The sequence below is a fragment of the Zeus faber genome (assembly GCF_960531495.2).
Source record: "Zeus faber genome assembly, chromosome: 4".
In the NCBI taxonomy this organism is placed as follows: domain Eukaryota; kingdom Metazoa; phylum Chordata; class Actinopteri; order Zeiformes; family Zeidae; genus Zeus; species Zeus faber.
This window is the reverse complement of record NC_137191.1, coordinates 8,857,979-8,870,642: the sequence shown is the minus strand read 5'-3', so window position 1 is coordinate 8,870,642 and position 12,664 is coordinate 8,857,979.

The following is a 12,664-nucleotide window of genomic DNA, read 5'->3' as shown; positions in this document are numbered from 1 at the left end:
AAACGTTATTCTATATTATTTCATTTGTAAATGTTTTAAGTTTGTATTTGTTCCCATATCTATTTTTTTCACTAGTTATAAATGTTTAACTACTGTCTGTGTTAGGATATGGCCTCACCAGTGACGAGAATACTCAACGAGGAGACGTTTTACTGAAGTAAAAGTACAAATAATCTTGACGCAAAATTACCCCCATACAAGTACCACAGTTACATTTTTACAAGTATTTATGCCCTGATATAACAGAGCCTACATTACAGCATAAAGTGCCGACTGAAAATGTAATAGGGGGTGTGTTTCACCAGGATATGTACCTAATTGATAATTCAACTAAAGTAAAATGAGGCGCATGCTTTGAATTGTAGGAGAGTAAAAGTCAAGACTCCGAAACACAATAAACTTTAGCAGAGATAGTTGAAGAACGTAAAAATAAAAACAAACTACAGGTCTGTAAACAGTAGTCAGACTACCTAATGAATGAAACACACAGAATTAACATTTACGGTGACAAACTTTTTACAGATCTTAATCAGCCTTGACAAACCAAACTAAAAGTGACTTGTTGGACCATCAACCATGTGATCCGTAGGTATGAAATCAAAAAATGCCAATTGCTTTGCATCATTATAGCCGCATGTACAAGAACAAGTTTTTAATGAAATAACCGGACTGAAGAGGATCCACAACATTTTCCCAAATGCACATCAACAGCAATGCAAGTACAACCCGAGTAACAAAAAAATAAAACGTCTAAACGCATGAAGTACATTAACACTATGTATAACTGACAAGAATTAAACGAACCAAGACTTAACTCCTAAATTCCGGTCACATCAACCTCATGGTCTTCCTCCTGTTCGTCCGGGGACATTCCCACGATGCCACGTCTTTCCCGCATTCTACGGGATGGAGTTCCTCTCCGGGGGAGCAGAGGAGGACATCCACTTCAGCTTCTTCTTCCTCCTCCTCCTCCTCCTCCTCCTCCTCATCTCGCTGATCACAGCTTGAGCCACCGGTGGCACGCGCCACGTCCTGCGAATGGAAACGCATGGACTGCGACGCTTCCCCAACCGCGGTGGACCGACGTGCCTGAGAGGGAAGTTCTTGGCGGTAGCTGCGGACGGCCCCGCACTTTTGGCCGTGACCGGCGCTGAGGGGTTGATAGGACAAAGTTAAATGTTTGAAAATAAATCTGTATAACTGAAGTGAAAACACACTTGCAAAAATACATTTATCCATAAAACAGAAGATTTCACACTCGTCCGTGCTTTTTTTGGTTTGGGAGTGAACACCGGGGAACTTTATTTTCATCTATTGGCTCAATGACAGTTGAAGAGGGCCTAGTTTTCACCTTTACAACTGTAACAGATGAGGCGGCGTCAAGACGACATGCAGTGATGACAATCTACCATCAACAAAGCAAAATAATTCACCTTTATCAGGACCCTCCTGCTCTTTCTCTGCTGCAACATTGCGGTGGTTCCTTTGTTCCTCGTCCACAGCCTCCCTGTCGTTTTGAACCTGCTGCCGGCGTTCCTCTTCACTCAGCCATTTTGGATTGTGTTTCTCGTCCGCTGGTGGTATCTGACCTTTATCGGACGGAACAGCGAGTGTGGCAGGGGCTTCAACTCCGTGCCGTGCTTGCAACGTTTCCCATTCAACCTGTGTCTCCGCTGTAAACGCGTCACGACTGCTGTTTTTGTCATCGCAAGCTTTTCCCTCAAATTGGACGTTTGTTTCAGTTTTCGTCTTGATGTGTCCGCTGTTCATGAAATGACTACATTCGGTGAGAGACACTCTTGGTGTTCGTTGAGTTTGTCCGACTTTTGTGTCCAAGCTGAAGGCAGAGCCTCTATGTGTCCGAGGTTGTTTTGTGTTCCCTGAAGCCGCGGCCCGCTGCACGTCTAGATCGGGCTCGATCAAACCGCATTCCCTTTGACAACTCGCCTCGCTGGAATTCTCGGCGTCTTGCGCGTCGTGACTCGTATTGTCAGCGGAAGAAGTCCGGCGGTTACCTTTGCCCAGCCGTCTCGTCCTTTTCGTAGGGGGTCTGCCGCGCCTCTTTTTGGGTGCCGGCTCATCGTCCACCATCCCAACGTCGTCAGTTGGCCTTTTGGTAGATATGCACGTTTCCGGGCTGTTGGCACGCTGATTTGAGCAACGCTTTGTTCTGAGCTGAGCTTGGCCAACAGCGTCTATCACTTCTGTGATTGACGACTTGTTTTGGGGGTCCTCTGCATATTTGGACGCACCGCTCTGAGACTTAGCAGCCAATGCCCTTTCGCTTGCCAAGACATTGTTGCATGACAGACAGACCCAGGATGCATTCAAGTGCATTTGGCTGCGTGTTCCATTGCTTATTTTAGCTTCTTTGTTATCCAAAACATGATCACGGGCAGCGCAAGAATAACCAGCACGTTTCCTCTTTCCCTTCAAAGGTAGGGAGGTGTCTCTTGTGTCACCAGACGCTTCACATTTAGGATTTGAACCTTTTGAATGGTCACACTCTGAATACGCCTCTTTTTGATAAACAATGGAGTTCTGAGGAATGTTCGTGGAAGGATTTTCCACAGGTTGATATTTTGCCACAGGGATGTAAGGTTCAAGGGTACAAGGTGGAGGCAAATCTATTATACAAGATTCAAGTTGGGACGACAGAGACGAGGGCTCAGTGCCAGTCTCTTGGTCTCTGTGCGAAAATGCCTTCTGGTATTCAGAGCACTGAACTTTCTGCCCACTGGAGTAAACATCATCGGGGGTCACTGGTCCTTTGATTAGGACTTTGAGATATTGACAATCCTGAGGGTCAAAGGGCAGCTTACCCTGTGAGCTCATTCTGCCTCCTTGCCCCGCGTATCTAAAACAACGACACAGACAGATTGGACGCTGCGCAGGGGATGAACGGCTTCTTCCTCCAGGCTGATTTTGAGCATCGAGGGAGCGATGTGCATCTGAAGACAACACTCCATCTCCCTGAGTAATCCGGTGTGACCCACTGCGGTCAGGGCACTTGAAGTCAGAGGAGTGACCGGAAGGGGAGATGCAGCTGTATAGGTGTTCGGTTGTGGGCCAGGGATCTGAGTAATGCTCAGAGGACGCAGTGTTGGAGGTCACGGTGGTTGAGACAGAATGAGAAGTGCTGCTTGTGTGCAGAGCTGTGAAGGGAGAAATATAGGGGAAATTACATGTCCAACTGGGAGCAAAGGCACGACGTAAAGCAGCTAAAAAGATGATACATATAAATGACAGCGACAGGGAGCATTTCACAACGCAGGGGCCATGACATTTCCATTGGATAACTTTAAAAAGGACCACACAGACAAACTGAGTTTAAAAACATTGACTAGTCAACACTATGGATGCAATGGTAGAGTGGGCCCACGGTTCGGTATGTACAGTATCAGGGTTTTAGGGCCACGCTAATGGTATAGCTTTGGCATCTTTATATTAAGGAAAACGTAGAGAAAAAAAAAAAAAAATATATATATATATATATATATATATATATATATATAAGAAAATATTTAGAAAAAAAAGTTAAAGGAAAAAATGTTTTTATAGTAGTGTGCCATAAATATCCTTTAATAGTGTAACACTGTGTGTGTGTGTGTGTGTGTGTGTGTGTGTGTGTGTGTATGTGCGGGGGAGGGTGGAGGCGGGGGTTGAAGTTGAATGGTGGGTTGTTATCATTTGCATAAGTTCATCTAATTGGAGGGGAGGTGTCCCGGATAGTGGGCAATTGGCCCAAGTGTCTTGGGGGCGGGTTCCCGGCGGAGAGTCAGAGCGTATAAGGAGAGGAAAGAGGGAAGTGAGGCAAGAGCCTGGTACAAGTGAAAGTGAGTGTCTGAAGAGAAGTTTAAAAGGCAACCCCAGGGTAGTTCTAACCCACACGACAGGCAATAACGCTCCTTCATTGTGTCTGTCTGGTTGACGCCCCCCAAGTGTCCCAATATAATTGAAATGTGAGCTACAACCAATTCTTGAAATCGATCAGTGGGACATGTTTGTATTGTATTTCATTACTTGTATGTTTGTTCCTTGTATTTAAAACGTCTTGATCAATAAGGAAATCCGAAAGCAGCTCTGGATTTCTGGTACAATGTAGACCCATAAAATACATTAAAATTGTTTGCACTCTTTACAAAAATATTTCTATGTAGTTTAAGGAAAAGGCTTGCGTAGCCACGCACATTTAAAAAAATAAAGTAAAAAATAGACTGCTTGCGCAAAAGTAGAGAAATGAAGAGCTGCTCCGCGCACACCCCGTGTGGCTGATGTGGCTAACGGAGCTGCAACAGTGGATATGGATTTAAGAGGAAGCGTGCACTTACGGATTTTTGTCCTTTTTATTTTGTTATTTGTACACACTACTCACAAAAAGTTAGGGATATTCGGCTTTCGGGTGAAATTTTAGGATGAACCTAAAATGCACTATAACCTTTACAGGTGAACTTAATTTGACCTTCTCTAAACTTTTGAATGCACATGTCCAACTGTTCAATGTTTCTGTTTCTTTTTGCACAACTTGCTGTTCTCTAACAAGGAGCTGAACGGCAAAATTCACAACAGGTGTTTGATCCATGAATGGACCAATACATTTCCTGGTTCAATTAGAATTGGTATTTAAAGTCCTCTTCATCATGCTGTTCACGTTTTGACATCATGAGACCAAGACGACACAGAACAACTGATCAACAGGACCTCACCTTTGCGAGGCTTCAAACAGGATGTTGTCAGAGGGAAGTGGCCACTGAGCTTAGAGTGTCACAGAGTGTCATCAGCAGGTTCCAACAGAGATACAGAGACTGGAAGAGTCACAGAAAGGCATAGAAATGGACGTCTTTGGGCCACATCCCACACTGATGAGCGCTTCATTGTGAACAGTGCCCTGCGGAACCGGATGATGATGCCACTCAACTCCAGGCACATTTAAGGGAGGTGAGAGGCACCCAAGTGTCACGTCAGACCATTCCAAACCGTTTACATCAGCGTGGTCTGCGTGCTAGACGACCTGCAAGGGTACCTGACCACACCACCAGGCACAGCCATCATCGTCTTGCACGGGCCAGGGAGCATTTACGCTGGACGAGGGACCAGTGGCCTCAGTGCTGCTCTCTGATGAAAGTCGAGTCACGTTGAGCAGAAATGATGGCCACCAACGATGTTGGAGACCTCAAGGAGAGCGCTACGCATCAGCCACTGTTGTCACCAGATGAGCCTTTGGTGGTGGTGGTGTTACAGTGTGGGCAGGTGTGTCTAGTCAATACAGAACCGCCCTACACTTTGTGAATGGTACAGTGACAAGCCCATACTACATGAATAACATCATTAATCCAGTCATTGTGCCCCTGCATGAACAACACAGGCCTAATTTCATCTTCATGGAGCACAATGCTCCAGCTCATCGACGTCGCATCATCAGGGAACGGCTGCTGGAGACTGGGGCACCTCAAATGGAGTGGCCTGCACCTTCTCCAGACCTAAATCCCATAGAAAACCTATGGGATCAGCTGAGTGGCCGTGTAGAGGCTCGTAACTCTGTACCCCAGAACCTCAATGACCTGAGGGCCGCCCTTCAAGAAGAGTGGGGTGCCAGGCCTCAGCAGATAATAAATCGACTTGTGAACAGCATGAGACGTCGTTGTCAAGCTGTAATTGATGCTCAAGGGCACATGACAAGTTATTGAGACATTGAAATTTTTTGTTGTGGTAAACCCACCACTGTTGTCGGCTTTTGTTTCAATAAATTGTTTGAGATGAGGAAATCACCATTGCATGCTTCTACTTAAATGCCTTACTTTCATGATATATTACTGTAGCGTGAACTTTTTACATTTTCCATAAATGTCATCCGAAAGCAAAATATCCCTAACTTTTTGTGAGTAGTGTATTTCAGCCGCGCTCCCGACTCACTCACCTTACATTGTCGCGGCGTGCTAGCAGACCAGCGAATGTTGTCCATTCAAATGTTGTCTATTCAATGAGTAATTTCCCCAAAGCACCACGTTCCCCCATGTTTGTTTACATCTCTCCAACGTGGCGTAAACAACTGCCGTAAAGCAGTTCTGCCGCTGATTTGCGACATAGCGATAGAAACAAGTTTCGGGCTGCGCCCACACTTCTGTTTATATCCTGGATCATGACTGACCGCAGCAAACGCTCAAAAGCTTGCTTTAGCATCACTAAATTAAAATATATATATTTAACAAGTATTTTTCCACTATTTATTTAAATAGTTTCGGTTTCTAATTGTTTCCTGTAACAGTTGACAGTTTACTGACTACAGCCTGAATTTGCCAAGAATAAAGTTAAAATAATAATAATAATAATAATAATTCTATGCAGATACACCCTCCTACAAAATCACCCCAATCATTCTAGAATGATTCTTTCCAAATAGAGCTATTCAAGTCATCTGGTGAAAATTCTTGTATTTTTTTGCAATATCATGCAGCCCTAACACTTGACGTCCGTATATCAATTCAATATCGCCTCGCAAAATTTCGCAATACTATACCAATTTTTTAACACTTATTACCCCTGAATTTTTTCCAGATGTAACTCACATTCATAGATTAGAATTTCTTCACCCTGTTCAAAGTTTTCATATTGAATTAAATGAAAAATTAGGTAACTTTGACAAAAATATGGTTTAACTTATCGTCAGCGGGACCAGATTTTCTTTTATTGTGCAAATTTTCAAAAACCCAAAAAATAGAGATACTGTATATAGAGATATGGAAAATAGAGATTAGAAAGCCAGACAAGTTCAAGGTCATACATATATGCAATGAAATGTCATGACACCTAGTGATTACACACGATAAGCTCTGAAAATACCAAAAATACTACAAACCCCAATTGCAATGAAGTTGGGACGTTGTGTAAAATGTAAATAAAAACAGAATACGATGATTTGCAAATCCTTTTCAACCTTTATTCTATTGAATACACTACAAAGACAAGACATTTAATGTTCAAACTGATAATCTTTATTGTTTTTTTTGCAAATATTCACTCATTTTGAATTTGATGCCTGCAACACATTTCAATAAAGCTGGGACAGGGGCATGTTGACCACTGTGTTACATCACCTTTCCTTTTAACAACACTCAATAAGCGTTTGGGAACTGAGGACACTAATGTTGAAGCTTTGTAGGTGGAATTCTTTACCATTCTTGCTTGATCTACGACTTCAGTTGCTCAACAGTCCGGGGTCTCCGTTGCCGTATTTTGCGCTTCATAATGCGCCACACATTTTCAATGGGAGACAGGTCTGGACTGCAGGCAGGCCAGTCTAGTACCCGCACTCTTTTACTAGGAAGCCACGCTGTTGTAACACATGCAGAGTGCGGCTCGGCATTGTCTTGCTGAAATAAGCAGGGACGTCCCTGGAAAAGACGTTGCTTGGATGGCAGCACATGTTGCTCCCAAACCTGTATGTACCTTTCAGCATTAACGGTGCCTTCACAGATGTACAAGTTACCCACACCATGGGCACTAAGACACCCCCAGACCATCACAGATGCTGGCTTTTGAACTCTGCGCTGATAATAATCTGCATGGTCCTTTTCCTCTTTGGCCCGGAGGACACCACGTCCATGATTTCCAAAAACAATTTGAAATGTGGACTCGTCAGACCACAGCACACATTTCCACTTTGCCTCAGTCCATCTCAGATGAGCTCGCGCCTGGAGAAGCCGGCAGCGTTTCTGGGTGTCGTTGATACTGTATATGGCTTTCGCTTTGCATGGTGGAGTTTTAACTTGCACTTGTAGATGTCACGACGAACCGTGTTCACTGACAATGGTTTTCCAAAGTGTTCCTGAGCCCACGTGGTAATATCCTTTACAGAATGATATCGGTTTTTAATGCAGTGCTGCCTGAGGGATCGAAGGTCACGGGCATTCAATGTTGGATTTCGGCCTTGTTGCTTACATGCAGAGATTTCAACAGATTCCCTGAATCTTTTGATGATATTATGGACTGTAGTTGATGAAATCCCTAAATTCCTTGCAATTGTACGTTGAGAAACGTTGTTCTTAAACTGTTGGACTATTTGCTCACGCAGTTGTTCACAAAGTGGTGAACCTCGCCCCTTCCTTGCTTGTGAACGACTGAGCCTTTCGGGGATGCTCCTTTTATACCCAATCATGACACTCACCTGTCTCCAATTCACCTGTGGAATGTTCCAAACAGGAGTTTTTTGAGCATTCCTCAACTTTCCCAGTCTTTTGTTGCCCCTGTCCCAGCTTTTTTGGACGTGTTGCAGGCATCATATTCAAAATTTTATCAGTTTAAACATTAAATATCTTGTCTTTGTAGTATATTCAATTGAATATAGGTTGAAAAGGATTTGCAAATCATTGTATTCTGTTTTTATTTACGTTTTACACAAAGTCCCAACTTCATTGTAATTGAAGTTTGTGAAATGTGCGTAATCGACACAGACCCGAGTCTGTTGATGCGGTGTCATCACTTCCTGTCCTGTAGCCATAGAGGCCGACATTCACTCCACTCAGTCTGGCTAAACTGTCGGGATCAGGAGGCTGACGGCAAGTGACTGGCGCTCTACTGGGATGTGACTGGAGGCTGGGTGCTAGGATATTAAGGCCCCTCATGCTGCCTCCAAGAGCCTCTCTATTTACTCTCTGCATTCCTCCACAGGAGATGGCGGTTGGAGCAGCAGCAGTAACTGGGAGTGTGTTTTCGAACCTGAAGTGCACAAGTCCCCAGAGGGTGGTTGAAGACACATGGGAAGGTCGGGGGGAGGAATTCGGACCTGTTCACGATGAGATTCCAACATTTGGGAAGTAGGATGGAGCGCTGTGAGCTCCCCCTGCGGCGCCAGGATTCCTACACCATCCTACAAAAGGTTGAAAAAGGCTTTGGTCTGCAAATTTTAAGAAATGTGGCTAAATATAGTAGAATAGTATAGAAAATGTTTTAATATAGTAAAAATAGTACACTAACAATTACAGTTTTGCAAGGTCCCCAGTCCTTCTTTTATTTGTAGTTGATGTCCCTATTGCTCAAAGTATTGTGATTATTCTATTTCTTAAAAATATTGTCGATCGATATTAAAATCTATTTCAATTTTTGTTCATTTGAACCTGACAGACGTAAATTGAGTTTTAGCCCATTTCATGGTCAGAACACATATTTCACATTACATCTGACATTTTCTCGTAAGATAGCTCACATTGCTCAGACTTTACATTGTCTCTATTTTCGGTTTTGGAAAATTCAAACAATTTGGTGGGAAACCTGCCTCAAAATGATCTTCCGGTCAAAAACGCTACCACATATACTTGTCAAAGTTACTTGATCACGCTGTAATTGGTGTTAAGCACCATTGTTTTACCAAAACATTGCTCTTATGTCTCTTAATGAGACCTAGGAGAATGTTGTGACGCAAACCTTTGAAATGACTATTTTTACGTCTTTTGCTTGTTTACCTTCTTCAAAGCAGAAGTAACAGACTGCTTGTTTGACAGAGAGAGCATCCCGCAGACGTCCTGGATGCCGACCACTTCCCACACCGCTCCCTTCCTGGCTCTCCTCAGTTTGATCTAATCGGAGGGAGTGATTAACAACATTGGAAAAAGAACAGGCACAATATAAACGTGTAGTGTTGCTGTATGCATATTGGTTTCAATATGGAGAAGCTCTTTGACTGTCAGGCACCGCGCTGCGTGGAGCACATCTCAGGCCCGCATCGATTGATCCGGGACTCCGTTTGATCGATTGCGTCTTCATTAGCCCGGAGGAGCTTCCGATACGGCTGCGCGGGCATAAGTGCAACTTAAAGATCCATATCGCTGTTTTTTTTTTCTGGACCTGCCAACCCGAGGAAATTATTTTGAGTCCCACGACGGTGTAACAGGGAGTCTCCGTGGTGTAGTTTAGGAGTGGAGGTGGAGTTTACTGCAGCTAAATGACACCATCCGTTATTCACACCGCAGCCGTCTCATAACAAGCGTATGCAGCGAACGACGTAACAAACGAACATATGTGAGATACGAGCGTCAACTACGTTACATGACGCTGGCGTCGTGTTTGAGTATCAGAACAATTTTACAAGTACAGTTCCTGAGCGCTGTATCGAGCGTGTCAATTCCGGTCACCCGTCATGCCTGATCAAGCTGAAAACCGGCCGATTGCGCTGACCGGCAGATCGGTGCATCTCTCGTTTTATATGTAACCATGACGGTCACATTTTTGTGCTTGATTATTACTCCCCCACTTCACCTCACAATGCAGCGTCAGTGGATATAAAAGTAACGCTCAGTGCACTGCGTATCAGCTGATGTTGAGTGAGGGGAGACTTACAGAACCACAGGTCGTAGCGCCGGGTCCAATCCGAGGGATGTTGTTTAAACACCAAATAAATGTACAGTATTGTTTTGTATTGATTGTTTGTTTTTCCGATAATTAAATTACAATAATCTTTCCCCCCCCCCCCGCAGTTTGAGCTGGCGTTTCGTACTTGCGTATTTTAAAAGAGATTTGCGTGGTTGGTACACAAAATGTGTGCAGGTTGGCAGGTCTGTTTTCCTGACGATACAGTAGCTCACGTCATCTCTATTCTCGGGTTTTGGAATATTGGAAACATCTTAAAACGTGAGCTATCGTCAGGAGAACGGTCAGGGGTAATGTAACAGGGCTCAATTTGACAGAGGTATGGTCCTTCCAGTCCGCATGGAGAGGTGTTCAGCTCTGGCCCACCATCTAAAGTGAGTTTGCGAAAACTACTCGACCTTCACCTTCATGGAGATTTCCTTCATCTTCTCCGTTTCCCCTCGTGTCCCCCCGGCCGGGTTCTTCTTCCACATGCCGCTCCTGATGCTCTGTTTTTTCGCACACTTTTTCTCTTTACGCGCCACCTCATCTCTCTTTAGCGGTTTGTCTTTCTTCCTCATCTTCACAAATTTGCTTCTCTCTCTCTTTTCCCTGGTAAACGCCTTGTTTTGGCCGCATAAACGCGATGGCTGCGGGCGGGATCCGCCTCCCAGGGGTTTTGTGCCGTCGAAATGAGCCCGGGGGGCAACAGAGGAGGCCGCGGTGTTGCTGAGGACCTGAGATGAGGCCGAATCCGTCACATCAGGAGTGAAAAGGTGTGAGGTCACTGGCGCAACTGTGACCGCCCGGTCCCCAAGCCCTTCAGAGCAGACATCATTGGATATTCTCGTTTGATTAAGAAGGAGCAGGAGGGGACTGAGAATATCAGATAAGGGGGTGTTTTGGGAAGTTGACAACAAGTGTCCACGGCTCGGATCTACGACGGGCTCTCGCGCTGGGCACTGAAGCTTCGTTTGGCCAGGAAGAAAGAGGCTGCTCGGCCCCTGTCCACAAACATTCACCGTCAGAGTCTCTGCGTCAACACAGCTTCCCCCCTCAACTCTGGTTTCTGTATCCTTCCTTCCCGCCGACGGCACCCGTGCCTCCACACCGCACAGTGTTCTTTTCTCTCTCTCGTTGGCTCCTCCAGCCCTTCCCAGGCATTCAACGCTCCGTCCCGCTACAAGGTTTTCAACCCCCAACTGGCGGGCTGCGGCCAGCACTTCATCCTCCTCCACAGCCCCATCCACATCCAGCTGCCCCGAGTAAAGCAGGCCCACCAACTTGAGTAAGGTCTGGGCCCTCATAGACTGAAGCTTGAGTCTGTGCCACCGGCCAGTCGGCGGACCGGGTGACGCCGAGAGCCTTTGAGCCAGGTAAGGACTGAGGGCAGCCAGTATGCAGCTATGAACTGGGACAGAGACACCTTGGGGAAGGAGGAAGATCGAGAGAGAAAGAAATCAGGCAAATAAGAATATGGGACAGTTTCGTCGACACAGATTAGACCCGATCTTAGACTAAATCAGTTGTAGTCCGGACCAGCTGAAATCTTAGAGCTAATCAGGGTTTACTTACTAACTAGGGTTTTCATTTTCTTTTATTTATTCAGCCAAACAACTCCTGTTGATCTGCACGGTATACTTTCCACCCTGCCTATTTCCCCAAACCTCCCTTAATTTACATGACGTTAGATTAGGTTACCACATTTGATGACCACTAGATAAACGTTCTCCTCTGCACACTGTCTCCCTGCGCTAATCTCACCCTCAGATTGCAACAGGGCGTCACAGAACAGGCTTTTGTTTTGCTGCGTCTGCAGTGCACGCAGGAGGCGCAGCTGGAAATCGGGTAAACGGTACCTCTTCATCCTTACAGTGCTGTGAAGATGGGGTAAAGAGAGAACAAGTTAAGGGCCTGATAGGGAGCTTTGCGCGAGAGGAGGAGTTTATTAGTCCTGCCCAGTGACCATTTGAAGATTTTAAAAGCGCATCGTGTACAAGCCCACCCCACATAGTTTCCAGAAAAGAATGTTCTCAAAATAAATGGGTCTCGATTTTTGTTTGTCCCATGTAGCCATACAAGTGTGATGCAGTGAGGATGAAGGGGAAACTCCAAAGACTGCAAAAAAAAACAAAAAAACGCAGGAAATAAATATCTTTCATACACACACACACACACACACACATTTAAGAGACATCTTAAAACAACGAGTGTATACTACTATGTTGTCTATTAAATCTTATATAACATTTTCTGGCATAAGATCTCTCCATTAAATAAGTGTAGATAGAGGGGATATACAATACACCTAAAACGCCCAAAA